Genomic DNA, 27,211 nt, shown 5'->3' on the forward strand with positions numbered 1-27,211 from the left:
CCGCTGGGGAAAATGTATTAGTTGTAATGGAGAGTATTTTGAAGTGGATCAGGCTGTTTTGTAAACAATTTGAAAATATATAGCTCTTAAAATATTCCATGTCACGGACACCAACATACAGGCAGAACAAAACTGCGTCGTTGACGAAAAGTAGTGCTGTTTACATACACGTCGAATTCCCAGTAATTTGCAAATATTACGAACAAACTTTGAGAATCTTCTAGAAATGGTAAATACTAAACAACAAACACTTGCTGATTATCGGATTTGAAGTGGCAACCCACAGCACGGCAATCACTTATACTAACTGCTACTCCACACTGCATCCAGCACAGCTCGTGGCACTATCAATCGGTCAGTTTTGGGGTCTGAAAATTTAGTCACAGATTTAAGACAGTAGCTTTGGTGATAAGTATTCTCCATGGTTGACCCCCTTTTTATTGTCAGCTGCCGTGTTAGACATACGAATATCTGTTGGCACGCTGCCGAAAGGGCTCGCTTGGTTGGAACAGTACAGAGTACACTCTATTTTCGTATGAGGCAGTAGCAAATGTCATTTGTAATGGCGTCTCATTTGTGAATATTAGGTGCACGTATTCCAGTAATCTGAGGAGGGAAAAAGTCATGAGAAACGATATGCACATATACTGATGGCGGTAGTATCGCATCCACAAGGTATAAAAGGGCAGTGCATTGGTGTAGCTGTCATCTGCACTCACGTGATACATGTGAAAAGGTGAAAGTTCCTGGCAGATTAAAACTGTGTGCCCGACCGAGACTCGAACTCGGGGCCTTTGCCTTTCGCGGGCAAGTGCTCTACAATCTGAGCTACCGAAGCACGACTCACGCCCGGTCCTCACAGCTTTACTTGTGCCAGTTATCTCGTCTCCTACCTTCCAAACTTTACAGAAGCTCTCCTGCGAACCTTGCAGAACTAGCAATCCTGAAAGAAAGGATACTGCGGAGACATAGCTTAGCCACAGCCTGGGGGATGTTTCCAGAATGAGATTTTCACTCTGCAGCGGAGTGTGCGCTGATATGAAACTTCCTGGCAGATTAAAACGTTTTAATCTGCCAGGAAGTTTCATATCAGAGCACACTCCGTTGCAAAGTGAAAATCTCATTGATGTGAAAAGGTGTCTGACATGTTTAAAGCCGCACGACGGGACTTAACACACTGCCGACCGCACATCTCGTACAAATTTATTCGCTTGGCACCGGCAGCGCTTATTCGGATTACTTGGCTTGTCGCCGGCCGCTTGTCACGTTTCCGTTGATGACAAGCTTCAAACACATTGACTTTTGCACGCTTTAATTATTCCGGAAATCCTCTATTTTGCCGTATCGTTCCACAAACTCGAATTTTCTTTTCAAGTAACTTCTCTGCAAGTTCTACATTGTTATAATAATTGTCCATGTAGAGGTGATGCCACTTTCCATAAGAAATTGTCAATAGTTCCATCACTGTTTTGCTAAAGGTTGTCCAGCGCCGGAATATATCTTGAATGAGGAAATGTATCCTGTACTCGAATCGCACAGCACCCGAATGATTATGCCATAAGTCGTAATTTTCGACGGATTGTAAACTTTAAAATTTAACTGTCCGCACCACGGTATCATTCCTTCACCAATTGAAATGTTTTGACTTAGATTAAACGTTTCTTTAAACTTTTTGGGAAAATAATCAGTTACTAATTGCATTTTGAAAAGCCGGTCGCCATTATCTGGTTCATTGTTGTTGTCGGAAAAATGTGAAAATGATAATATTTGTCTGAATCGGTTGCGTGACATGGTTTTGCGAAATATCGGTGTGTGTATCAACGGACTCGTTTACCAGTAATCATCGATCCTCGTTTTTTTTTTTTTTTTTTTTTTTTTTTTTTTTTTTTTTTTTTTTACAGTTCCAGTTCGGGTCCCGTAACGTCGACAAATTTGGCTTTTCTTTTTATCCAGTTTCCTTCTATTGGAATTTTGACTGTAATACTTGTTGGTTTCGTTGCTAATATATTCAAATAGATCGTTCCCAATATATAATTGTACGATATTCACGACGCTCTGTGTATCTTTGGGAAATATGTTTGGACCTACGGATTCTTCAAATTCATTATTGGTCCTCGGTAAATCAAAGTCTGACCACTGTGCACTGTCTTCTTCGTCTGATTCATCCGAATCAGTTGGCAACCGTAGCGTTCGCCGAGTTCTTCTTGCTCGTATTTCACTATCTTCCGACGATTCTGCTTCACTTCCATTTTTTTGATACCCAGTGTCCTCTTCCCAATCGGCCAAGTCGTCTTGAAGACTAGAATAGACGGGTGAACCGATACAGGTACTCAAGGTACCCTCCGCCGTACACCGTCAAGTGGCTTGCGGAGTATGTGTGTAGATGTAGATGTAGAACGTCAGACAAGACGTCCGTGCATTCATCGCAAATAATAATCATATCGTCTCTTTCGTCCGCCAAGATGAAAGTGCACAAATAGTTATAAAAACAAAAAAAAAACCTGTTGTCTTGTGTAACTTATTGTTAGCTAAACTAAACAACAGCGATACTACGCTCATAACACCACTGTGGTGTCGCCGGACGGCAAACTGTTAACAGACTTTGAACGAAGGACAGTAGTTGCAACTAGACGAGTGGATCATTCCATTTCGAGAATCGTTAGGGAATTTAGTACTTCGAGACCAAGAGTGTCAAGAGTGTGCGAGTATACCAAATTTCTAGCATTACCTCTCACTGCGGGTAACGCAGTGGGCGACGGCTGCCACTTAACGACCGAGAGCAGCGGCGTTTGCGTAGAGTTGCCAGTGCTAACTGACAAGCAACACTGGGTGAAACAACCGCAGAAATCATTGTAGGACGTACGACGAACGTATCCGTCAGGACAGTGCATCGAAATTTGGTGTCATTGCGCTATGGCAGCAGACGACTGATGCGAGTGCCTTTGCTAACAGCACGACATCGCCGGCAGCGCCTGTCCTGGGCTCGTGTCAATATCGACTGGACCCTAGACGACTGGAGAACAGTGGCCTGGTCAGATGAGACCCGATTTCAGTTGTTAGGAGCTGATAGTAGGTTTCGAGTGTGGCGTAGATCCCACGAAGCCACTGGCCAAAGGTATCAACAAGACACTGTGCTAGCTGGTGGTTGCTCCATAATGGTGACGGCTGTGTTTACATGGAATTGACTGGGTCCGCTTGTCAAACTGAACCTATCATTGAATGAAAATGGTTTTGTTTGGCTACTTAGGGACCATTTGCAGCCATCAATAAACTTCATGTTCGGAAACATGTCACCAGGCCACAATTGTTGTCTGGTTTGAAGAACATTCTGGACAATTCGAGCCAATGATTTGGCCGCCCATATCGCCCGACATGAATCTCTCGAAAATTTATGAGATATAATCGAAAGGTCAGTTCGTGCACAAAATAGTGCATCAGCAACACTTTCGCCATTATGGGCAGCTATAGAGGCAGCATGGCTCAGTTTTATGCAGGGGACTTCCAACGAGTTGTTGAGTCCACGCCAGGTCGAGCTGCCGCAACATACCGGGCAAAAGAAGGTCCGACTCGATATTAGGAAGTATCCCATGACTTTTGTCACATCATTGTAGCTTATTAATTTTAAATTAGACGTTGTACACGTTTTACACATTACCTCTGTTACATGTTAATATCGCAGAGTATTGGTTGGGTAGCTGCGCCCCCTTCCACCTTCCCCTCCCTGCTGTCCCCCTTCCGCAACCCAACCCTACCCGTCATTAATGTCACGTGTGTCTGTAGAAGGGGAGTTAGTGCTGTTCTTATTTTGCAGCCAATAACTGCGTTCTTATAGAAAACATTCGACTTTTCGGAACTATTGCTTAAACAGGAATATTTTTACGAATTTTGAACCTTATATCTTTTCATTCTACACTACTGGCAATTAAAATAGCTGCACCACGAAGATGACGTGTTACAGACGTGAAATTTAACCGACAGGAAGAAGATGCTGTGATATGCAAGTGATTAGCTTTTCAGAGCATTCACACAAGCTTGGCGCCGGTGGCGACACCTACAACGTGCTGACATGGCTCTGAGCACTATGGGACTTAACATCTGAGGTCATCAGTCCCCTAGAACTTAGAACTACTAATACCTAACCAACATAAGGACATCACACACATCCATGCCCGAGGCAGGATTCGAACCTGCGACCGTAGCGGTCGCGCGGTTCCAGACTGAAGCGTCTAGAACCGCTCGGCCACACCGGCCGGCAGTACTGACATGAGGCAAGTTTCCAACCGATTTCTCATACACAAACAGCAGTTGACCGGCGTTCCTGGTGAAACGTTGTTGTGATGCCTCGTGTAAGGAGAAGAAATGCGTACCATCACGTTTCCGACTTTGATAAAGGTCGAATTGTAGCCTATCGCGATTGTGGTTTATCGTATCGCGACATCGCTGCTCGCGTTAGTCGAGATCCAATGACTCTTAGCAGAATATGGAATTGGTGAGTTCAGAAGGGTAATACGGAACGCCGTGCTGGATCCCAACGGCCTCGTATCAGTAGCAGTCGAGATGACAGGCATCTTATCCGCATGGCTGTAACGGATCGTGCAGCCACGTCTCGATCCCTGAGTCAACAGGTGGGGACGTTTGCAAGACGACAACCATCTGCACGAACAGTCCGACGACGTTTGCAGCAGCATGGACTATCAGCTCGGAGACCATGGCTGCGGTTACCGTTGACGCTGCTTCACAGACAGGAGCGCCTGCGATGGTGTACTCAACGACGAGCCTGGGTGCACGAATGGCAAAACCTAATATTTTCGGATGAATCCAGGTTCTGTTTACAGCATCATGATGGTCGCATCCGTATTTGGCGACATCGCGGTGAACGCACGTTGAAAGCGTGTATTCGTCATCGCCATACTGGCGTATCACCCGGCGTGATGGTATGGGGTGCCAATGCTTACACGTCTCGGTCACCTCTTGTTCGCATTGATGGCACTTTGAACAGTGGACGTTACATTCCAGATGTGTTACGACCCGTAGCTCTACCCTTCATTCGATCAATGCGAAACCCTACATTACAGCAGGATAATGCACGACCGCATGTTGCAAGTCCTGTACGGCCCTTACTGGGTACAGAAAATTTTCGACTGCTGCCCTGGTCAGCACATTCTCCAGATCTCTCACCAATTGAAAACGTCTGGTCAATGGTGGCCGAGCAACTGGCTCGTCACAATACGCCAGTCACTAATGTTGATGAACTGTGGTATCGTGTTGAAGCTGCATGGGCAGCTGTACCTGTACACGCCATCCATGCTCTGTTTGACTCAATGCCCAGGCGTATCAAAGCCGTTATTACGGCCAGAGGTGGTTTTTCTCGGTACTGATTTCTCAGGATCTATGCACCGAAATTTCGTGAAAATATAATCACATGTCAGTTCTAGTGTAATATATTTGTCCATTGAATACCCGTTTATCATCTGCATTTTGGCCGTGCGGTTAAAGGCGCTGCAGTCTGGAACCGCAGGACCGCTACGGTCGCAGGTTCGAATCCTGCCTCGGGCATGGATGTTTGTGATGTCCTTAGGTTAGTTAGGTTTAACTAGTTCTAAGTTCTAGGGGACTAATGACCTCAGCAGTTGAGTCCCATAGTGCTCAGAGCCATTTGAACCATTTTTTTCATCTGCATTTCTTCTTGGTATAGCAATTTTAATGTCCAGTAGTGTATGTTACTTACTTAAATAGACAAAAATAAGATTCGAAAATGATCATTAACTGATCGAAACTACTAATCATATGCAACAATTTGCAGCTGAGCCTGTTACGAAGAATATTTTAAAAATTGTGCACTTACGGTATCACACATTGAGAGGCACCCACATGCCTTGCTCATACTGTGGCATCAAGCAGTCAGGCCTGCAAGATGAGTGGTCTGCCAAGCGAGTGTATTCATTCTTAATTTATCGAGTAACATGAACTCTCGTACTCACAATTAAGTCACTAATCAACCTCCTGTATGAGTAATACGCAATGGAAACACGCATCTGACTATCAGTAATTTACAGAACTCTTAACTGTACACTACGCACTGGCAATACCACATTTTCTTTCTTTTTTTTTTATTTAACGGCTTTTGTCAACACGTGGCCACCGCACTGAATATGAATGGCGCACACATTATAAATTCGGGACATTATGACAACATACAATTCGAAGGAAAAGTCCACCAATCTTTTTCTTTTCACTATCTTATTTATTCCGATAAATTCTCTAACCTAAACACACAAATTCTATAACCTACAACAATAACACGTGAGAAATTCCGCCCAGTGGGCATGGCTTTACATTGGTGAATCTCTATATTATGGTCTCGTAATTATTTAACGCTACAGTGCACTTTCTGGATAGGATGGTGGATCTTTTATTATTTCTCACACTTCGACTCTCACAATCATCATCACGAAACTATCCTCCAGACCGAGCGGTACAGAAGAAACGAGCATAACCCACTAATCTTTTGAAACTACCTTGCTACTCTCCCATGCAAACCACACATACCCAAATTACATGACATACATCACACTACAATATGAAATACAAAACACTAAATAGTCACAACACTATCACTTTCAGCTTTCCCACTTCAATTAATATTTATCCCAGTTTCACACGACACTGCCCCACTTTGTAATTCTACTTTCCTACTATGAACTCTGGAGATATAAGCACGTCTTCCTGTGCAATGCAAGCCAAGTGGCGTTGCTGGATAGACGGCCGACTCACCTTGCTTCTCTCTCAGAGTTTGAATCTAGCGTCACACGGAATCATATCACGCAAAGTAATATTAAGAACATATTCATCACACGTGCGAGTACTCAACTGATACCATGGACGAGTACTTCTCTTTATCCTTTGTCTCATACACAGATTGAGACTCACACAGTACTCACCACGTGGAAGTACTCGTCTCTAATTTCAAGTCCCGCACACGCCATTTCTTAAATATTTCAACTTATGGTACACACACTATTTCTTAAATATTTCAACTTATTGTACATACACTAGTAATTCAGCTTAACTTAAGCACACGGAAGTATTTCAACTTATTGCTACACGTGGTTTCATTGTGACCATTGGTCACTTCCGAAGATTACTACAATCCCATTAATATTAACTGCCTGACACTTAATTCTCCCCACAAAAGTTCCTGAAATAGAGAAATTATTATTTCAAACTACTCTTAAATATTCCACATGCATACCATGTCTCCACTCTTTGGTCATTACGGAGCACAACTAAAAAAGGTCTTAACAGCACAAGATCCAGCGGCAGAGTGCTGAAACATGGCCGTTCTCGAGGTCCTCTCGCACCTCTGCTGAAGTGGGGGAGCACCTTGCTACCGTATTGGTCAGCCACATTTCAAGCGCTCAAAGCTCAGGTAAATTTCATCTCTTTGGTCCCACCAAAGGTGGCCAAAGGATCGTCTCAAAGATGATCATATATTCACATTCACTATCTGCTGTTAGCAGACGACCATACATTCATTCATTTCACAGATCTCACCAAACTGGATGTAGGGATTTACTTTGTGGGAGTGCACATGTGATCAATTAAATAAATAAATTGTCATTCTTTCCCACACTGGTATCCAGCTTCGCTGTATTAATTGAAATTGAGTTATTTTACAAAAAAAAATGTGTTGTTCTGACAAAAATGATGAAGTATGTTGTACCTATTTTCAATGTCGGGCGGTACTGTACCCTTTCAACATGACGGAATATCATCACCCAATATCCTTCTTGTTTATTCTAGAACAGCCACTACGTTCATCCTTGTTAACGCGAAATTTAGTCGGAGAGGAGAAAAAAGGGGGGGAGGAGGAAGGCGTAGGGTGTGCTACTCGGCAGACCAGCATTGTTCCTCCCGAGTGGCCAGTAGGTGAGTCAGCGAAGAGTACGAAGGCTTGTGCAACGTCGTCTTGTTCTCCTAGCTGGGCTGAAGTCGGCTGCCGCCTGTAGCGGCTGACAATGAGTATTTAAGCGGTATCTCGATGAACGGTAGGTAGCAATACGCCGTCCAGACGTTCGCTGTGGAGAAATTCGAGAGGTTTAGCGAGGCCCCGCACCTCCAACTCATTGGCTGCGCAACGTCAACAGAACTCTGCCAGCTGCTTCAGGACATAACTCTTACAGCCGCAGCTGTGTTTACTGTATGTAGAAGCAGGAGGCGTGTTCCCTTTCACGGTGTTCAAATGCGCAACGTGAAATTAATATGCTGTATTTACTTTAATGAATGCTTCTGTATCTTCGACTACTGAATGGTACTGAGAGAATCCTATCTTTTTTTGTCAGCAGGATTCCCCTGGGTTGTGGGTCTACATCTACATCTATATGGTTACTCTGCAATTCACACTTAAGTGCCTGGCAAAGGGTTCATCGAACCATTTTCATACTACTTCTCTGCCATTCCGCTGTCGAATGGCGCGTGGGAAAAAGGAACACATGCATCTTTCCGTTAGAGCACTGATTTCTCTCATTTTATTATGATGATCATTTCTCCCTACGTAGGTGGGTGTCAACAAAATATTTTCGCATTCGGAAGAGAAAGTTGGTGATTGAAATTTCGTAAATAGATCTCGCCGCAAAGAAAACCGCCTTTGTTTCAGTGACTGCCGCCCCAACTCGCGTATCATATCAGCAACACTCTCACCCCTATTGCGCGATAACACGAAACGGGCTGCCCTTCTTTGCACTTTTTTTGATGTCCTCCATCAATCCTACATGGTAAGGATTCCACACTGCGCAGAAATATTCCGGCAGAAGACGGACAAGTGAAGGTCTGGTTGCCTTACGCAATCTTGCTTTCATCAGGATCTTGCTTCACATTGTTTTCTAAGCTTTTGGTTTGCTAGGCTGCTCTGCATTGTGAGCTTCTGATGCTGAGGATTACTGCAAGTTCATGTGCGTGGCAGATTTGCCTTCCGAGTCTTCAGAACAGTTTAATATTCAAACCAAACGCGTTTTATTCCACCAGCATTTATTTGTTACTAATCAGTTACCCGCTTACTAGTGCTGATTGCTCGTGTTACGAGTTAAACTCGTTTCAATAAACAGTGCGTGGATTTTTCTTACGATAGTGTAATATAAATATTTCAGAACGAACAATGTATGGACTCAAATATCTAAAATAACATAAACATTGGCACATAATTATTACGGCAGTTTTCGCACTAGAAAGACAAAGGATGCTACAGTAGGTGAGACTACCTAGATGATAGTGTGCCTAGGAACACATCATGTTCTTGGTCAGTATTTCAGTCTAGCGACGGCCAAAAGCAGTTTCTGTTGCGTATTTGTTGTTGCTGGACATGAGGATATCTTTCGTGAAGCATCTGTAAATATCTAGAGTGTAAAAATTTAAATGCTGTATAACATATTAACAGTATTTTGAATATAACGTTAATTCTTCAGTTGCAGAATTTTGTGGCAATTAAAATCCTGTAAAAGCCAGTCAAATGAATACGAGACAGAAGGAAAAATAGTAAGTGAACTGTTTACTGCGAGGGTAGTTTCAAAATTTTTAACACAGTAAGATAGAACTGAAGAAAATAATTTATTTTAAAAAATACCTTTACAGGCCTTCAGTATAATCTCCATTCTTGCTAATGACAGCTTTCCAACATTTTGGCAACTACTATATTCCGGATTACTCGTGTCACCTCACTGGAAGCTTCAGTAGTGGTATCAAAACGCTGAAAGGAAGAAAATATAAATACATATTTCATGCATGAGAAGTCTATATTTCTGTTTTGTCTGTTCTTCTTATGAGAGGCGCTTTCCTTGACACGTAACCGTATTGTACGAAGTCTAACGATTAGCACATTGATACAACTCATTCGATTTTTCAGTGCTGAAATATTTTTGTAAGTGTAATTGCTTTAGCTTCAAAAACGAATGTGTTTAAGATCCTGGCCGTTTGTGCTTCAGATGTAGCAACTAAGGTAGAACTGGTTTTATCTCTGTTGGAAAACAGTCGTAGTTACACAGGTTGTAGAAGATGGTTACGCTAAGTAAAGATACGGTCTTAATACTCTATTTTTATTGACGAAACGAACATTCACAATATAGTATAGGAACACAATGAATTCCTCAGGCCAACTAATCTCAGGCAGTCTCTTGCACCGGAGCGTCAAGCTATGGTCGCCGACCGGAGTGACCGAGCGGTTCTAGGCGCTACACACTGGAACCGCGCGACCGCTACGGTCGCAGGTTCGAATCCTGCCTCGGGCATGGATGTTTGTGATGTCCTTAGGTTAGTTAGGTTTATGTAGTTCTAAGTTCTAGGGGAATGATGACCTCAGAAGTTAAGTCCCATAGTGCTCAGAGCCATTTGAACCAAGCGATGTTCCTTCGTGCAGTTGTGTTTCCACACAGTTTTATTGCTTTTGATGTATTATCGTCACGTCTGTATGGTTTTCATTTGTTGTGGTGGCTTATTTAGTACGTTAAACATTGTAGGTATTGCATTCCTTACAAGCTTCCTGCGTTCCACACTCAATTATTTGACTGGAAGTATAGCGAACAAAACTTCAAATTGTTGGGTAGATTACGACGCCTTTTTGGAAAGGGTAATGTCTTCTTCTGTTTACTAGATATTTTTTGTTCTTAAAAGAGTACGGCGTTCTTCAGTAAATATTTGTAGGATGCGAGAGAATCGTAAATAAACACTTCTGTGATGTACGGTTTCATACCTCGTATGGTCCTTAGGAAATCAAGAACGACAAATATGGTGTCATTTTGTAGTTATTGTCGATTTTTATGGCAGTACGTACTCTCCCCATCGTAAAAATAATCTTGAAGATCAATATAAACGATGCCATTTGCTTTCTATCCATTTTGTATTCAGAAGTGTAGCTTACTATCCTCTTGTAGCGCTGCTGTCGCAGAGTTTAACAGAAATAAACACGAATTTTGTGATTGTATGTGTCTGGACTGAGCACTAGTGCTTCTCTAAGCGTCAGTTAGTTGCAGCCGTCTGAGAGCCTAAGAAGGTGAAAACCTGTTACTTATAAACAATGGTGGCCGAGCGGTTCTAGGCGCTCCAGTCTGGAACCGCGCGACCGCTACGTTCGCAGGTTCGAATTCTGCCTCGGCATGGATGTGTGTGATGTCCTTAGGTTAGTTAGGTTTATGTCGTTCTAAGTTCTAGGGGACTGATGACCTCAGATGTTAAGTCACATGGTGCTCAGAGCCATTTGAACCATCTTTTATAAACAATGATCTTGCTTCAAACTTATTTCGTCGAGGATGGACTTCCTCTTTTTCGTTTTTTAGAAGGTGCAGTTTTTTAATACTGTCAGGTATCTGTGTCTGTTGTAACGTTACGAGTTCGTCGACATAGGCACTGTACTGAGGAGACATGAATTTGTTGCACGGCTCTACACTAGCGGGCGCTGTGGCAAGCGTGACTGCGTGACAGGTACGAGCGAGGCCAGTTACAAAGACTAGCAGCCTCACCGGAAATGGGGAAACTCCAGAAGCTGTGGATTTTGACGGCTGTTACTCGCTTGGCCTTCGTGCAGGAGATGCTCCAAGAAATGGTCGAGTGTCAGAGAATATAAAAGATGGCTAAGTTACAGCCGTTTGAGATTCGATAATAACTCACAGTCAAATAGTAGTGCAAAACTGAATACATCTCCAATCTCAGAAAAATGAGATGCATCCAATTACTCAACAGTATTTCAATATCATTAAAACCAAAGAAGTTAATATTGCACAATAAATAAACATTTACACAACGAACCTCTGAATTAACAACTTTAAATTGCTTTGCACTATAGCTATCATATCTGAAAGCTGCGTATCTGTATCTATTTTATTTCTTGAATTATTATGTCTTTTATATCTTTTTTTATTATGCAAATTTTGTCAAAACATCGTATTCTCCACATTTACATAGCAAATGAAAAAACAGCATCAATACCTAATATTGTCATACTTGTGTGTTTATTTAATGAACAGTTCACTATTTTGCCAATAACTTTATATAAGTGTTGATTGCAAGTGCTGTTAAAATACTGTGCTAAGTTATAAGCGGTGAGTCGCATATATTAGCGGACTTCATGAATGAAAAGAGAAGCAAAAGGTGCTTCTGTCAAGAACGCGTAAATAACTGTTTAAACAATACCTAAAGACAAACAGTTGTCATTTATCATGAGCACACTTGCGCAAGAATGCTGCCTTCTTTATTTATGAACAATCTATTACTTATATTTATTGTAAATGATCTGAGTGTAACCGCATGTTTATGACATTCCTTTATTTAAATACTGTTGCAATATTTAAGTTTAATTTGGGAAGTTGCCGACTTGAATCAAATGATGTCCGTAGATCTTAAAGACGATGTATTTTTGATGGGGATCGCCTTTAGCCAATGGAAAAGCAGATAGTAACGGAACATTATAGGAGTCAAGTGGAGACTGAGACTTATTGAATGAAAAGCTCAAGGGAGCGATTCTAAAACACTTTTGCTAAAGTTCTGGAAGAAGGCACACGTATCTAGAGTAACATGTGTGATTCCATCGTCCAGGTGTTAATCTGGCTGGCGAATGGCCCCTACCATACTTTAACTCCTGAAGGATCTTCGTATTTCGGGAGATGTGAATGTGCTCCAGAGCAGGGCTCTGACTTTTGCCTCTTGATTTATGGAACTGAGAACGGAGAAATGGTTCAAATGGCTCTGAGCACTATGGGACTCAACTGCTGAGGTCATTAGTCCCCTAGAACTTAGAACTAGTTAAACCTAACTAACCTAAGGACATCACAAACATCCATGCCCGAGGCAGGATTCGAACCTGCGACCGTAGCGGTCTCGCGGTTCCAGACTGCAGCGCCTTTAACCGCACGGCCACTTCGGCCGGCGAGAACGGAGAGAGTGTGAGTAAATATTCTACATATAGTGTGTGATAATTTGTGAATCATCATGTTGAACTCTGAACTATTCTGAGCTGGTGAATGTTTAATGTTTGGTGATCACGAAATGGACTTAATTTTCACGAGTCTTTGATTTTATAACGCTCTCAAAGTAACTTTACTGCATTTGATACGGGTATTTGCCGTCTGTGTTTTAACTGAATATCGTAGGTCCACTACCCATTTATTTCAGATATTGAATAAACAATATTCAATATAATTCTCTGTCGCATACATGAATTACAGATGTTAGAATTGAACCATTTTTGTTAAATCGTTCATTTGTCTTTTATCTTATATTGAGCATTTTATTAAATTGCAATTGTAGCCGATGCACATATGATTTGACTGCAGGGTCACAGCTGCAGGTTAGTATCTGCAGCGTATGAAAGCAGATGCTTGCGGCTAGATCCTAAGACTATATCGAGCTATCCATTTTAAACACAACCATGCACAGGCCAAGTACCTAAAGTACGAGTAACCTCAGGTAGAGAGGTAACTGGTTTGCTGTATGGGATGCTGCTTGCAATAGCAGCTACTCAGCAGTAGCCGTTAGGTAGCGTCGCACTGTCAATCTATCTCATAATTTTAGTTTACCATTCTTATATCTCCTCTTCCGCCTCAATACGAGGTGTGTATCTGAGGTAAATAACTATTATATAGCCTGCTTTACTTCTTTTATAAGAAACAACAAAACGGCTACGAATTACAAAAACTAGTCCAACTGTAAGCGGGACATATTGTGACCCCAATGTCTGCACCTTCCCTGGATGACATTGCGTGCTTGCTGGTGCCTTATCACACACCAGAAAACCACTCTTCGCAGAGCTCGTTAAATGAGCAATGTGAAGATGTCTTTTTACTGCCAGTGATTCTCCCACATGAATCAAAATCGTCTCTTCTAACTCTGCCGTGCAAACACACCACTGCGTAACACGCTCGTTGGTTTCAATGATACACCCTTCCACAAGTTCCTGTCAAAGGCGAGCTGTCAGACGAGTTCTGGTACTCGGAAGATACACCGAAGAGCCAAAGAAACTGGTACACCTGCCTAATATCGTGTAGGGCCCTCGCGAACACGCAGAAGTGCCGCAACACGATGTGGGATAGACTCGACAATGTCTGAAGTTGTGCTGGACTGAATCGACACCATGAATCCTGCAGGGCTGTCCATAAATCCGTACGAGTACTCCAGAGTGGAGATCTCTTCTGAGCAGCATGTTGCAAGGCATCCAATAAATGCTCAATAATGGTCATGTCTGGGGGTTTGGTGGCCGGCGGAAGTGTTTAAACTCAGAGGAGTGTTCGTGGAGCCATTCTATAGCAATTCTGGTCGTGTGGGGTATCGCATTATCCTGCTGCAATTACCTAAGTCCCTCGGAATGCACAATGGACATGAATGGATGCATATGATCAGACAGGATGCTCGCGTATGTGTCACCTGTCAGAGTCGTATGTAGACATGTCAATAGTCCCATATCACTCCAACTGCACACGCCCGACGCCATTACAGAGCCTCCACCAGTTTGAGCAGTCTCCTGCTGACATAGAGGGTCCATGGATTCATGAGGTTGTCTCCATTTCAGTACACGTCCATCTGATCGATACAATTTGAAACCAAACTCGTCCGACCAGACAATATGTTTCCAGTCATCAACAGTCAAATGCCGGTGTTGACGGGCGCAGGCGAGTCGTAAAGCTTTGTCTCGTGCAGTAATCAAGGGTACACGAATGGGCCTTCGGCTCCGAAAGCCCGTATCGATAATATTTCGTTGAATGGTTCGCATGCTGACACTTGTTGATAGCCCAGCAATGATATCTGCAGCAGTTTGAGGAAGGGTTGCACTCTTGTCACCTTGAACGATTCACTTCAGTCGTCGTTGATCCCGTTCTTGCAGGATCTTTTTCCGGCCGCAGGGATGTCGGAGATTCGATTTTTTATCGGATTCCTGATATTCACGGTACACACATGAAATCGTCGTACGGTAAAAATCCCCACTGTATCGCTACCTCCGAGATGCTGCGTCCCATCGCCCAGGCGCCGACTATAGCACCATGTTCAAACTTGCTTAAATCATGATAACCTGCCATTGTAGCAGTAGTAACTAAGCTAACAGCTGCGCCAGGCACTTGTTGTCTTATATAGGCGTTGCCGACCGCAGCCCCGTATTCTGCCTGTTTACATATCTCTGTATTTGGATAGCCGGCCGGGGTGGCCAAGCGGTTCTAGGCGCTACAGTCTGGAACCACGCGACTGCTACGGTCGCAGCTTCGAATCCTGCCTCCGGCATGGGTGTGCGTGATGTCCTTAGGTTAGTTAGGTTTTAGTAGTTCTAAGTTCTAGGGGACTGATGGCCACAGCAGTTAAGTCCCATAGTGCTCAGAGCCATTTGAACCATTTCTTGTATTTGAATACACATGTCTATAGCGGTTTCTTTGGTGCTTCAGTGCAGAAGGACAAGCAGTAATATTAGGTACAATGATAGTATAAGAGTACTGTACAGAGGTCTCCCTATTTGACACATTCAGAATACTTAGTATCTGTATACGAAAACCACTACCACACACGGGAAAAATAGGTGAGATGACAATCCCTTATCGCAACAAGCAATAGAATGCTCTTTCCACAATAGTAGTACACTACCCAGTCATATTAATATGACCACCCGTCAAAAGGCTGAACAACCGTCGCAGACCGTTGCGAGACACGCGGGAAGAGGGTCAGTGATGTCCTGGAAGGCACCGACAGTGATGTGGAACCACGCTGACTCCAGTTCCGTGGCAACCTGCGCTAGGCTTCTCGGTTAAGAATCCATGGCACAAGGATGGAGGTGACCCCGCAGAATCATGACTGGCTTTAAATCCGCTGAGTCTGGCAGCCAGGGAAGTGCGGTACCCTTGTAAGGTGGCAGAATAAATGAAGGTCAGATTCGCACCTTACATGAGAGGTTTATACATCGCAATGAGAAGGTGAATATGACACATAATGTAATTCGGCGGTTATGAGAAAATTTAAAGGGGTGGCAGGTGGAAAGTCAACGACCCGGCCAGGTGATTGAGGCGGGAGAAACGCGTGTAGCGGCACACCTGCAGAGGGACAGAGAAAAAGCTTTAGAAAACTGTGTTTTGGAATTCCAAAGGGATACGAACAAACCCAGTCACGCATTTTGATCACGTGTCCAGTGAGTCCGACAAGGTCAATGTACTTTAGACGTCTAGAACGGGTACAAAACGTCCGATTGGTGGAAACGCACTAGGAAGGAGAAAAATACTGAAGTTTCGAAGCAGTTTAATAGAAGGGACATTGTGATTGTTAGAGAGAGTTTCCAAAATAAGAGGAATGCTCCTATTGGTCGACAAAGGCCGTGCCGTGAAGAACGAATGAACCCAGGTGGGGGAGGCAGTTCGGACATGAGTAAGACAATAGAGAATCTTTTGGGGGTCTCTTCTTTGAACTGGCGTCAAGTGCAGAACGAAGCGCTTGACGCTCTGTACGATGCAGGGAGGAAATCTGTGTGGACATAGAGGCTGAAATCCAGCTAGAGATTAGCTGTAGCAATGTTTAGCTCCAACTGTGGAGAAACGAACCAGCCAATTAGTTAACTGTGTTTGCGATAACTGAGTGGGCACTATAATATGCACACTACTCCAACCATGCGCGTGTATAGCGCCATACACTAAGACTAGGGCTGATTACATGTTTTCTCGCATAACGAGAAACGTAGGGAAAGTTTCTGCTGGAAAGTTCAGCAAAGGTTTGATTAGGTTCAAAATGGTTCAAATGGCTCTGAGCACTATGGGACTCAACTGCTGTGGTCATAAGTCCCCTAGAACTTAGAACTACTTAAACCTAACTAACCTAAGGACAGCACACAACACCCAGCCATCACGAGGCAGAGAAAATCCCTGACCCCGCCGGGAATCGAACCCGGGAACCCGGGCGTGGGAAGCGAGAACGCTACCGCACGACCACGAGATGCGGGCATTTGATTAGGTTCATAGGAATTTCGGCGGGGGAGAGTGGCCTAGCAGACGGAAGCTCGTCGCAGCTTAAGGTAAATACCGGGTGCAGAGGCATAAACTTTGTTGGTTCACCAGGTTGCGTCCACTGTAAACTCGAGCGTCCTTGGGTAATCTTTCGCTCAATTTGTGACATAACTAACCATCCACAGTAGACTTCATTGTCATCCTAAATAGTACCGAACTTTGAACCGGAATCGGACGATTTTCTTAGTACTCACCAATATCATAATGTACGAGTAGGTGAAACGTCCCCTTAGAAAAATTTATGAATGATTGTGCTGATAAACCTCTTACATTATTTGATTTTCAAACAGCTGAGCAGAACTGAACGTACTCAGACATTTCGCTTTTTACCTATTCTGATCAACACTAAACTGACACACAATATTTTTAGCGCAACGCAATCTGACTTTCAATAATCCCTACAAAAGAATGGTCCCGACTAACATTAACCTATACCTTTCACAAATCACTTACCTCACAAAAATCTTCGTTACTCGAACTACTGCAATACAGCGAGCGCCACTACTGCCAGCTAAATAAAAGATTCAAACTACTGAAGGCACTAACTACTGATAGGCATAGTTAGCAAATGAAAGATTTTGATAGAGAACAAACAATGTATTTACCTTAATAATGTTCAAAAGTCGTTATATATATATATATATATATATATATATATATATATATATATATATATATATATATATATATATATATATATATCACTTCATGACATCCAGTCTTACAAATTTACTGTCTCTGATGGACACACGTCCAGATCATCCACTCTCAAAACTCCGCCATTTCTCTCCCCACATCCACCACTGCTCACCTCCAACCGCGCAACGCTACGCGCTGTTAACAGCAAACTGCCCAACACTACAATAACATATACTCCAACAATGCAAAACAACCACAGCCTTCACATAGCACAGTCAGTGATTTTCATACAGAGCGCTACGTGGCGTTACCAACATAAAAACCTAAACAGCCTACTTACATAGGAACAATTTTGTAAATATAATTCTAATTAAATTCTAATATTGTTGTGTTTAGGATTAATATTCTATCTGAGAGTTAATATTTAATATTGTTGTGTATAGGGTTATTTCAAAATGGTTCAAATGGCTCTGAGCACTATGGGACTTAACTTCTGAGGTCATCAGTCCCCTAGCACTTAGAACTACTTAAACCTAACTAACCTAAGGACATCACTAACATCCATGCCGGAGGCAGGATTCGAACCTGTGACGGTAGCAGTCGCGCGGTTCCCGACTGAAGCGCCTAGAACCGCTCGGCCACTGCGGCCGGCAGGATTATTTCACTTTTTGATATTGGCGAGGTGCGTTATCCTGACAACTGTTATTATGTTTTCAAATTGAAAACTGTGTAAAAGCGTGTATTAATGTGCTAAAAATTGCGACTGTAAACATGTCATTTTAGCTTACACAGTTGTTCTCTATCCTAGAATAAGTAACCACGTTACACACCCATGATAGTGCTCTTCAAAGCACGCACGTGGACTGTGAGCTGTGTGACACATTGCTTTGTCCTGCTGCTCGATCACATCGTGCCGAGGAAAAAGCAAACTGTATATGGCAGTGGATATGATCCACAAGGATAGATGCATACTTGTGTTGATCCAGTGTCCCAAAATGACGAGATCACCCTGGGACTGGCACGAAAATATGCTGTTTTATGTAAATATCCAGTTTTATATAATTACTTTTAGGACAAGCCTCTCGAATTTTTTACTTGGACTGTGTTGCATTTATTTTGACTGAGATACTGAAAACAAAATACACAAATTCTAAGCTCTCTGTGGTACTACTAGCAGAAATACAAGATTTTAGGTTTATCTGATTACTAACAAGAAGAGAAACCGGAATTATCTTAAAGACGTGAGCTAAAGGAAAACTGGTATAATAAGTAATTGCTGATTCGTAATTAACAGGGTGATGCATGATAGAGGATCCATATTGAATTACCTGTACGTGCTTTGCAATGCGACGATTATTTGTCAGGCATCGGACTTTGTGCAACAAATTTTGAATAAATGCAGGTTCTGTTATTGACCATTTAAGGTTGCTGTAGGGGCAGCCAGTCAATGGCATCACCATATTAGCATCGTCCAGTTTAACTCGTAACTCACAAAAGCTGCAAAAGTATTTAAAAATCAGTGTTAGGAAAAGGAATCATGACAATATTAAATAAAAACGTCATCTCTCTCAACATTATATTATTAATCTAAGAAGTATAAAAACTAGATTGTACCCACATTGTACTATCCATTATGACAGGCGGCGCATCCGTGCAAAAAAGGTATTGACACAGGAAGCCAAGTTTTAGTTTTTTCACTTCACAGATGTTTGTAGTATATCTTACTACATGGAATTGAAACCTTGATTGTTGTTGTTGTTGTGGTCTTCAGTCCTGAGACTGGTTTGATGCAGCTCTCCATGCTACTCTATCCTGTGCAAGCTTCTTCATCTCCCAGTACCTACTGCTACCTACATCCTTCTGAATCTGCTTAGTGTATTGATCTCTTGGTCTCCCTCTACGATTTTTACCCTCCACGCTGCCCTCCAATGCTAAATTTGTGATCCCTTGATGCCTCAAAACATGTCCTACCAACCGATCCCTTCTTCTAGTCAAGTTGTGCCACAAACTTCTCTTCTCCCCAATCCTATTCAATACCTCCTCATTAGTTACGTGATCTACCCACCTTATCTTCAGCATTCTTCTGTAGCACCACATTTCGAAAGCTTCTATTCTCTTCTTGTCCAAACTGGTTATCGTCCATGTTTCACTTCCATACATGGCTACACTCCATACAAATACTTTCAGAAACGACTTCCTGACACTTAAATCTATACTCGATGTTAACAAATTTCTCTTCTTCAGAAACGATTTCCTTGCCATTGCCAGTCTACATTTTATATCCTCTCTACTTCGACTATCATCAGTTATTTTACTCCCTAAATAGCAAAACTCCTTTACTACTTTAAGTGTCTCATTTCCTAATCTAATCCCCTCAGCACACCCGATTTAGTTAGACTACATTCCATTATCCTCGTTTTGCTTTTGTTGATGTTCATCTTATATTCTCCTTTCAAGACACTGTCCATTCCGTTCAACTGCTCTTCCAAGTCCTTTGCTGTCTCTGACAGAATTACAATGTCATCGGCGAACCTCAAAGTTTTTACTTCTTCTCCATGAATTTTAATACCTACTCCGAATTTTTCTTTTGTTTCCTTAACTGCTTGCTCAATATACAGATTGAATAACATCGGGGAGAGGCTACAACCCTGTCTCACTCCTTTCCCAACCACTGCTTCCCTTTCATACCCCTCGACTCTTATAACTGCCATCTGGTTTCTGTACAAATTGTAAATAGCCGTTCGCTCCCTGTATTTTACCCCTGCCACCGAAAGAGAGTATTCCAGTTAACGTTGTCAAAAGCTTTCTCTAAGTCTACATATGCTAGAAACGTAGTTTTGCCTTTTCTTAATCTTTCTTCTAAGATAAGCCGTAAGGTTAGTATTGCCTCACGTGTTCCAACATTTCTACGGAATCCAAACTGATCTTCCCCGAGGTCCGCTTCTACCAGTTTTTCCATTCGTCTGTAAAGAATTCGCGTTAGTATTTTGCAGCTGTGACTTATTAAACTGATTGTTCGGTAATTTTCACATCTGTCAACACCTGCTTTCTTTGGTATTGGAATTATTATATTCTTCTTGAAGTCTGTGGGTATTTCGCCTGTCTCATACATCTTGCTCACCAGATGGTAGAGTTTTGTCATGACTGGCTCTCCCAAGGCCATCAGTAGTTCTAATGGAATGTTGTCTACTCCCGGGTCCTTGTTTCGACTCAGGTCTTTCAGTGCTCTGTCAAACTCTTCACGAAGTATCTTATCTCCCATTTCATCTTCATCTACATCCTCTTCCATTTCCATAATATTGTCCTCAAGTACATCGCCCTTGTATAAACCCTCTATATACTCCTTCCACCTTTCTGCCTTCCCTTCTTTGCTTAGAACTGGGTTGCCATCTGAGCTCTTGATATTCATACAAGTGGTTTTCTTCTCTCCAAAGGTCTTTCTAATTTTCCTGTAGGCAGTATCTATCTTACCCCTAGTGAGACAAGCCTCTACATCCTTACATTTGTCCTCTAGCCATCCCTGCTTAGCCATTTTGCACTTCCTGTCGATCTCATTTTTGAGACGTTTCTATTCCCTTTTGCCTGCTTCATTTACTGCATTTTTATATTTTCTCCTTTCATCAATTAAATTCAATATTTCTTCTGTTACCCAAGGATTTCTATTAGCCCTCGTCTTCTTACCTATTTGATCCTCTGCTGCCTTCACTACTGCATCCCTCAGAGCTACCCATTCTTCTTCTACTGTATTTCTTTCCCCCATGCCTATCAATTGTTCCCTTATGCTCTCCCTGAAACTCTCTACAACCTCTGGTTCTTTCAGTTTATCCAGGTCCCACCTCCTTAAATTCCCACCTTTTTGGAGTTTCTTCAGTTTCAATCTGCAGTTCATAACCAATAGATTGTGGTCAGAATCCACATCTGCCCCTGGAAATGTCTTACAATTTAAAACCTGGTTCCTAAATCTCTGTCTTACCATTATATAATCTATCTGATACCTATTAGTATCTCCAGGATTCTTCCAGGTATACAACCTTCTTTTATGATTCTTGAACCAAGTGTTAGCTATGATTAAGTTATGCTCTGTGCAAAATTCTACAAGGCGGCTTCCTCTCTCATTTCTTCCCCCCAATCCATATTCACCTACTATGTTTCCTTCTCTCCCTTTTCCTACTGACGAATTCCAGTCACCCATGACTATTAAATTTTCGTCTCCCTTCACTACCTGAATAATTTCTTTTATCTCGTCATACATTTCATCTATTTCTTCATCATCTGCAGAGCTAGTTGGCATATAAACTTGTACTACTGTAATAGGCATGGGCTTTGTGTCTATCTTGGCCACAATAATGCGTTCACGATGCTGTTTGTAGTAGCTAACCCGCACTCCCATTTTTTTATTCATTATTAAACCTACTCCTGCATTACCCCTATTTGATTTTGTATTTATAACCCTGTAATCACCTGACCAAAAGTCTTGTTCCTCCTGCCACCGAACTTCACTAATTCCCACTATATCTAACTTTAACCTATCCATTTCCCTTTTTAAATTTTCTAACCTACCTGCCCGATTAAGGGATCTGACATTCCACGCTCCGATCCGTAGAATGCCAGTTTTCTTCCTCCTGATAACGACGTCCTCTTGAGTAGTCCCCGCCCGGAGATCCGAATGGGGTACTATTTTACCTCCGGAATATTTTACCCAAGAGGACGCCATCATCATTTAATCATACAGTAAAGCTGCATGTCCTCGGGAAAAATTACGGCTGTAGTTTCCCCTTGCTTTCAGCCGTTCGCAGTACCAGCACAGCAAGGCCGTTTTGGTTAATGTTACAAGGCCAGATCAGTCAATCATCCAGACTGTTGCCCCTGCAACTACTGAAAAGGCTGCTGCCCCTCTTCAGGAACCACATGTTTGTCTGGCCTCTCAACAGATACCCCTCCGTTGTGGTTGCACCTACGGTACGGCCATCTGTATCGCTGAGGCACGCAAGCCTCCCCACCAACGGCAAGGTCCATGGTTCATGGGGGAAGAAAAACCTTGATTACGACAAATAAAATCTACATCTACATCAACATGGATACTCTGCAAATCACATTTAAGTGCCTGGCAGAGGATTCATCGAACCACCTTCACAATTCTCTATTATTACAATCTCGTATAGCGCTCGGAAAGAACGAACACCAATATCTTCCCGTACGAGCTCTGATTTCCCTTATTTTATCGTGGTGATCGTTCCTCCCTATGTAGGTCGGTGTCAACAAAATATTTTCGCACACGGTGGAGAAAGTTGGTGATTGGATTTTCGTGAGAAGATTCCGTCGCAACGAAAAACGCCTTTCATTTAATGATGTTCAGCCCAAATACTGTATCATTTCAGTGACAGTCTCTCCCATATTTCGCGATAATACTAAACGGGCTGCCCTTCTTTGAACTTTTTCGATGTACTCCGTCAGTCCTATCTAGTAAGGAGCCCACACCGGGCAGCAGTATTCTAAAAGAGGACGGTAGTAGTGCAGGCAGCCTCCTTAGTAGAACTGTTACATTTTCCAAGTGCCTTTGGTTACTCTTCCCCCACAAGATTTTCTATGTGTTGCTTCCAATTTAAGTTGTGTGTGAAATCTTATGGGACTTAATTGCTAAGGTCATCAGTGGTTAAGCTTACACACTACTTAACCTAAATTATCCTAAGGACAAACACACACACCCATGCCCGAGGGAGGACTCGAACCTCCGCCGGGACCAGCCGCACAGTCCATGACTGAAGCGCCTGAGACCGCTCGGCTAATCCCGCGCGGCCCCAATTTAAGTTGTTCGTAATTGTAATTCCTAGTTATTTAGTTGAATTTACGGCCTTTATATTTGCCTGATTTATCGTGTAAGCGAAGTTTAACGAGTTCCTTTTACCACTCATGTGGATTACCTCACACTTTTCGTTATGTAGGGCCAACTGCCAATTTTCGCACCGTTCAGATATCTTTTCTAGATCGTTTTGCAGTTTGTTTTGATCTTCTGATGACTTTATTAGTAAATAAACGACAGCGTCATCTGCAAACAACCTAAGATGGCAGGTCAGATTGTCTCCCAAATCGTTTATATAGGTAAGGAACAGCAAAGGGCCTATAACACTACCCTGGGGAACGCCAGAAATCACTTCTGTCTTACTCGATGACTTTCCGCCAATTACTACGAACTGTGACCTCTCTAACAGGAAATCACAAATGCAGTCACATAACTGAGACGATATTCCATAAGCACACAATTTCACTACGAGCCGCTTGTGTGGTACAGTGTCAAAAGCCTTCTGCAAATCCAGAAATAACGGAATCGATCTGAAATCCCTTGTCAATAGCACTCAACACTTCATGTGAATAAAGACCTAGTTGTGTTTCACAGGAACGATGTTTTCTAACCCGTGTTGACTGTGTGTCAATATACCGTTTTCTTCGAGGTAATTCATAATATTCGAGCACAATATATGTCCCAAAATCCTGCTGCATGTCGACGTTGACGATACGGGCCTTTAATTTAGTGGATTATTCCTACTACCTTTCTTGAAAATTCAAACAGCAGAAATGAGGTTCCCTGACGAGGATGAAGGGCTGCACAAGAAGAGACGCTATTAGAAATGAAGATAAATAGAATGAAATATTTCCAATATGAGTGAAAAAATTGAAAAGTGAAGACAACTTCTCACCAGTACGCCAGTCATAGAATTCCCCAGTAGATCCTGAACTACAGGTCGAAAGGGAAATAATATAGGAAAAGCTTGAAAAATATGGGATTGACTTTCTTTGTGAATTCAGAAAAGGCAATAATCTGGCCCTTGAAAGGAAGGTGATGATGTTGATGACAACTTTTTTCTTGTTTTGACCGTACCATCTGCTCTAAGAATATGGGACCGAATGAAAACATCCAGTATAATTACGTAGATGGAGATATATATGAGATTGCAGACGTGTTGAGACAATATAAATCTCGTTGACCTTGGCTGGAGTAGTACTAAATGAGGGACAGTGGACGTGAGTGGCACACACACACACACACGCTGCGGAAGCACTTGCTGAGAGGTTCGGCCGAGGCGCAGCTGGGCTGCCCGTAGCCTGGGAGGCGCGCAGAGGTGTGATAGCGGCCCGTAATTGCAGGCCTGTCTCCACTTCCTGACTCACGGCGTGCCCTCCGCTAATCGCCTCTAATCGCTTTTTACCGTCGCTACCTGCTCGTTTTCTTCTCCTCTGCCTCTCCTCCGCTGACAGAAGAGCCACTTCGTGACCGCCAGTACACCTGCTGCGTTCTTGCCTGCGGCGGCTAGAGCCCAGGCGGGAGATACGACAGAAAACTGTTTGTACAAACGCAAAACTTATAGTATTTCTTTTCACAGCCGAGGCTGTTTATTTCAGTTCCTCACTCACTAGCATATCAAAGTGTGCTGACAGAACTATCTGTCGTAAGACGTTGTCTGAGGTGAGGGGTTGATCTGTTATTCTGCGCAACGGATTAATCTGAGATGTACCCTTTACCCTGTGGCTCTTGCAAGATGCAATTTCCACCCCCACACTACTACAGAAGTCATACAGAGGCTCCTAACGTTCTAAAGAGAAATGCCTGAAAAACTTTCAGCAATAAATATCTTCTGGATTCGTCCGCTGTAAGGAAATGACACAAAAATTCACAAAATTTCTTACGTAACTAGTGGGATACTTGGGTACTGCAGTAGTGCTAGTTAGTGTAAGAAAAACACGAAACTAACGAAAGTTATTATTTATTTTGCAAAAATTCTGAGAAATCACAATGGCACTTTCAGTTATGAATTGAACAAGTTATATCCTGGTTGTTTTCGGAATGTGAAGTTACCTCTCAAGGATAGGATTCGCTAATGAAATTTCTGTACAAAGTTTAAGATGGTGGTTGACTTGGCAGAATGGCTGAGAGGCGCACCTGCTCAACTTGAATAATTATCCTTTAGAATGTTGCTAGGTACGGTCGAGGCTGTCGCGTGTGAAATGCAGTGAAGTGTACTGTTGCGGAGGAAATATGGGGCTTGCAATAGCTGTAGCGCACAATACCGTAAGCTGCGATAACTGTTGTCTGCGCCGCTCGCTGCAGACAAATAAGATAACTCTCGTTCTATCTGGATTGACCTTCGCCAATCAAACTCTACCTATGCCTTGATGAAGTCAAGGATTCCTATTCGCCCCTAGTCTAACTATTGGCGTGGTACACCGGTCAGATAACCAGTCCACCGCGATGCCACTCAAAATTCGCTCGTAGGCGTTTAACTATAACTCTGTCCGTTCACACCGCACAATAAGTGTGTCGGCCAACACAGTGAACAACACTTAATCACAAGGACTCAATATAGAGTAGCACTTCGATTCGCTCTCAACAGAGGTGCTCTCCCAGTGAAGTACTGCGGAGAGACTTGTTCCTCGCTCCAAGAGCGACAACGGAACGGCCCCTCTCCACGACAGACGTGAAGGGGTATATCTTTCGGTCTCTTTCCATTATTCCTTCAGCTCACGGCGTCAGAAATATCGTCTGCCAATCTGCATTGCTCTTCTAAAATGGGAGAATTAAGTTTCGTTTAAGGCGACCAATCCGGAAACCTGTAGCATTGGCGTTTGGCGTTTGCTGTCTCCCTGTGAAAATCTATGAAACTGCGTGCTATGTGTAAAGAATGCGTAGGCTGGCTGCTCCCACACAGTGTAGCGGAATTTGCTTTTAAGTCGAACATGGGATCGTTCCCCATTTTCACTCGGGCCCACACTGTCCGCTCCACAGGCGGTCACTGGCTGACATAGGCTGGGTCGTCCTCTGAAGGGACTGGCGTCCCGTAGTGTGGTTTCTCTCGCGAACTAAAAGCTTCTGTGACCGTCGTATCTGGAATGTATGTGTGTATGCCAGCCTCGAGTATTTCAACCACGGTGCCCTTCCTTGTTAATTGTATATCGTTTACATGAATTCATACAACATTGACTTTATCTTATCGAGTTTGGGTTCGAATGAAGCGTCTTGATGTGCGGAATATGATTGTGAGGGCGGAATATGTAAGCAATGATGGTCAGGAGACCACGACGTCATACAGTTGTTCACAGGAAGATCTTTGAAAACAGGAAAGATTGCCAATCGAAAACTTAAACTGAAGAAGTATACCTTGAAAAAGTTTTAGATTGTGTAAACAGAGTTACACTACACAAAGCAATAAAACGAAATGGGCTTCTTTACCTCTTTTTGTTAATTACTAATTCATATCTTGAGGTAGAAGCTCTTCTGCCTGTGTTTGCTCACAAACAGATTTGTTTTTGGATAGAGTTCGCCTATAGTAAAACACAATTTTATCTTTCCTACTATTTCCCAGAGATGTTCGCTGAAGTTTCAGCATCATCAGTGGGCTTTTATTTTCTTTCTTGTTACCAAATGCTACGCATTTTCATAGTTGCAAACAGTGACAGTGAAAGTTACGTAGTGCAGGTCTTCACAATGCAGGTAATGAGGAAACCATAAATAAATGCAAACTGTGAAAGAATAAAAGTTCAGTAAAAAACATAAAAACCCACGAAAATCA

The sequence above is a fragment of the Schistocerca nitens genome, chromosome 6 (assembly GCF_023898315.1).
Source record: "Schistocerca nitens isolate TAMUIC-IGC-003100 chromosome 6, iqSchNite1.1, whole genome shotgun sequence".
Classification (NCBI taxonomy): Eukaryota; Metazoa; Arthropoda; class Insecta; order Orthoptera; family Acrididae; genus Schistocerca; species Schistocerca nitens.